The sequence below is a fragment of the Colobus angolensis genome, unplaced genomic scaffold, assembly GCF_000951035.1.
Source record: "Colobus angolensis palliatus isolate OR3802 unplaced genomic scaffold, Cang.pa_1.0 Scaffold560, whole genome shotgun sequence".
NCBI classification, from domain to species: domain Eukaryota; kingdom Metazoa; phylum Chordata; class Mammalia; order Primates; family Cercopithecidae; genus Colobus; species Colobus angolensis.
The window spans coordinates 29372-33369 of record NW_012119155.1 but is presented as its reverse complement, the minus strand read 5'-3'; the positions used below and the strand labels follow the sequence as shown (position 1 = coordinate 33369).

At 40.8% G+C, this 3998-nt stretch overlaps 1 pseudogene; it reads left to right on the top strand.

Moving 5' to 3' along the window:
* Positions 1-308, top strand: part of LOC105525867 — a 2621-nt pseudogene extending 2313 nt beyond the window's left edge.
* Positions 309-3998: the final 3690 nt, after the last annotated feature.

Sequence of the window (3998 nt, the reverse complement as noted above, 5' to 3'; positions counted from 1 at the left end):
CTCTCGCCATCGTCTTCTTTCCCAGCCTCTTACTCTCCACCGTTTTTTCCCCTCCCCACCATTTTCTTCCCGTTTCCATCTCCCCACCTTCTCGCAGCAGCGACTTCCTGCCGCGCTTTTCTCTCCCCGCACCCTCTTATCCCCGCTTCCTCTCCCCACCGCCTTCTCCCCGGATCGTCTTCTCGCCCACTCCCTTCTCCGCGATCTCCCACTGCCTTTCACTTAGAAGCCCTCCACGCATGCGCGCGCCTGTGTCCCTGCGCCCAGCGTGTCTCTGCGCCCAGGCAGCCCCTGAGCTGGGCCCCTGAGCTCCGCCCCAGCAGCCAGCTGGAGACCCCGGAGAGTCGCTGCTGTGCCACCGCGGCTGCCCCCGCCCCCGCCCCCGCCGCTACCTCAGAACTGAACAGTGTTGGCTGCAGGCGGAAGACAGTGGGGCCCAGAAGACTGCGGGGAGATGGGGAGGAGGGGACGGAGAGGGTGGGAAAGACCTTGAAGACTGGGGAGTGAGGAGAAAGTGCTGGTAGAAGACAGTGTGGTACAGAAGAAGGTGGAGGAAAACGCTGAAGAGAGGGAGAAAGGAGGGTGGGAAAGAAGACGGTGAGGACAAGGCCGGGCGCGGTGGCTCATGCCTGTAATCCCAGCACTTTGGGAGGCTGAGGCAGGCAGATCACAAGGCCAGGAGAACTCAGTCTCTACTAAAAGTACAGAAATTAGCCGGGCGTCGTGGCGGATGCTTGTAATCTCAGCTACTCCAGAGGCTGAGGCAGGAGAGTCGCTTGAACCAGGCAGGGGGAGGTTGCAGTGAGCTGAGACCGCACCATTGCACTGCAGCCTGGATGACAGAGCAAGACTCCATCTCAAAAAAAGAAAGAAAAAAAAAATACAGTGGGGAGAGGGCGAGGGGAAGAAGATGGTGGGAAAGAAGACCACCCAGACAGGGAGAAGAGGTGGGGAGAGCTCTGTTGTTTCACTGAACATTCCTCAGTTAAAGTTGAAATGTTCTCATAAGTTCTGTATTTTCGACTTTTGCTCTTCGGGTTGGTATATTCTTTTCTTCCTCCGTCTCTCCTTGATTTTATTCAACACCAAGTTACAACTCCAAAGACCTTTCTATTTTCCAATGTTTTTCTTTCATCTAACAACATTCCTAACGCTGGTAACTTTACAGTGTTGCAAAACTCTGAATCCTATTTCTTGTCATCGTTTCATGCTTTCCCACTGAGGTATCAGGAGATACTCATCCTATTATTTTGTTTACACTAGGAACATTTCAGCTTGGCTAGACCTGTTTTCTACTTGATTTTTTTCAACTTCTAGCTTGACAAACCCCAATGTGCTCCTTTACCAATTGTTTCTGTCTCAGGAATTGGTTTCTTGTTGCACTGTGATACACATGAAGCCATATACCTTTTTCAGCTCGTTATCCCCAGAATGTTTTTGTACGTTATTGACACAGAATAGACACCTAATAAATATTTCTAAATTTTTATTGTTCTTCCTTGTCACAAAACAGCAATCACTTTTTTTAGCATGATGTACATGCCCTTCTATCATCTGCGTATCATTTACCTGTCAAATTTTATTTCTTCCCACTCCCCCATTTGTTTCCCACGCTGTTGCCATTCACAACTACTTAGAGCTCTGTCAACTGTCCATGCTATTTTATAATAATCAACACTAATGAAAAGAAAAGGAGCTTTATAGCAGAGGCAGAACTCATTATTTTCTAAAAAAATACATGCATATCTCCCATGCAAGTAGTGTCCTGCAGAAAGTCATGTCCACTTGGAACCCAAGAATGTTGAGCTGTTTGGAAACAGGGTCTCTGCAGATACACTTGATGAAGACGAGGTCACAATGCATTAGGGTGGGCCGTAAAGCCAATGGCTGTGTCCTTACAGGAAGGTCGTGGGAACCTATAGAGACCTACAGGGAAGATGGCCAAGGGACAAGGGAGGCAGAGTCTGGAGTTATGCTGCCTACAGTCACGGAATGCCGAGGACAGCTGGAAACCACCAAAAGCTAAGAAGGAGATTTTACCTGAAAGCCTCCCAGAGAAATCAATCATACACCTCCCTTTTGAATTTCTAGCCTCATGACCTGTGAAAAAATAAATCTCTATTGTCTTAAGCCACTCCGTTTGTGGTCATTTGTTCTGTTCCTAGCCTCAGGAAACTAATACAGCATGCTAAGGGAAAAGAATAAAATGCTGCATAAAATGTCATTTTACTTTTTAAAACAACTACTGTTGACAGTAAATGAGTGTTCTTCCAAGATTCATATGCAGAGCATATATGTAGCCCAGAACATTTTTGGAGACCCATGGCATAAGTGATATGATCAATAAAATCCAAATATTAACCTGCCAAGAGAATTATTTTTTCTTTTGCAATATTTAAATGTAATAAGCAGAGGTCAAGAGCCCTATAAAAATCTACTCATTTGTTATCACTTGATACTTATGATCCATTGACATATTTAGGTTTTTAATTCTTTGTACAGATTATGGTTTGTCTTGCACTCAAATTTTACTGCACAACAAAATTTTTATTTATCATATATCTAAGTTGTTCCTTAAATGTTAGTAACTTTGCACTTGAAAATAGAAGACTTCTGTCCACATTCTCTTAACAGCTTCTAGTTAATTAAAACCTAATTTCATTTTCCTTTTATGTATAAATTATAAGTAAAATTGGCATTTAAAACGTAAAATCTGTTCCACAATTTCTATTGGTATTGTATGTAGTATAACATAAAATTTGTCTTATTTTTCCCTCACTCATTGACAACTTAGGTAAATTTTTTAAACCAAGAAACTCTTTTCACATACCAGGCCCAGTGATTGGAATTGAGTATTCAGTATTGAACAGAGCAAAGACGTTTCTTATCATTAAGCTCATATTCTGTGTTATAAACATTTTTCCTGTGAAATTACTGGCATGTTTTCGAGCAATATTGAATTGTGTTCTTATAATCACCTATCTCCATTTATTGTCGAGAATGAAGAAAATTTTGGAGCATACAATTCAATGTAAATATATATATATACATATATATATATATATTTTTTGAGATGTAGTTTCGCTCTTGCTACCCAAGCTGGAGTGCAGTGGCATGATCTTGGCTCACTGCAACCTCCACCTCCCAGGTTCAAGCAATTCTCCTGTCTCAGCCTCCTGAGTAGCTGCGATTACAGGCATGCGCCACCAGGACTGGCTTATTTTTTGTTTACTAGAGACTGGGTTTCACCAGGTTGTCCAGGCTAGTCTCGAACTCCTGACCTTAGATGATCCACCTGTCTCAGCCTCCCAAAGTGCTGGCATTACAGGCATGAGTCACCACGCCTGGTCCAATGCAATGATTTGATAGTTATTTTGCTGGTTTTAAAATGACCTGAGTGAAATATAGTGCTTATAGCAATTCCCCATCTGTTATTCATTTCGTCTACTAATCTGCTCTATGTTAACATTATTTCTTTTTATTAAATGTCTTGGGATAAAAAAAGATATTTTGTAGTTATACTCAAGCTTCAAATACAGTATCATTATCCATAAAATACTAAATGTATGTAAAGCTTATATAAAATTTAAAGAATAATTGTGACACTAAAGTAATCCAGAGGGATATATAAAGGTATTTCCAAGCCCAAAAAATAAGAATCAGAGAATAGAGTACATGAAGAATTGAAAATGAAAAAAGCTGAGAAAAATTTTAAAAATAGGACATTTATAGCAATGAGTTATTTTGATGCATGACAGAAATTATCAACTAATTATAAAGATGTCAAGACAGTAAAATATAAATGAACAATAAGCAATTACTTGTATACCACTAAATTTTGTGGAAGCTTGCCAGATAGGAATGCCAAATGTATAGGAAATGAAATAAAAATTAAAATGTGATCTTGTAGAAATGAATATAATCTAGAAATCAAAAGACAAGGTAAAAAAGTAAAATGATAAAATTATGGCAGAAAGTGAAACATTTGAGAAAGACAA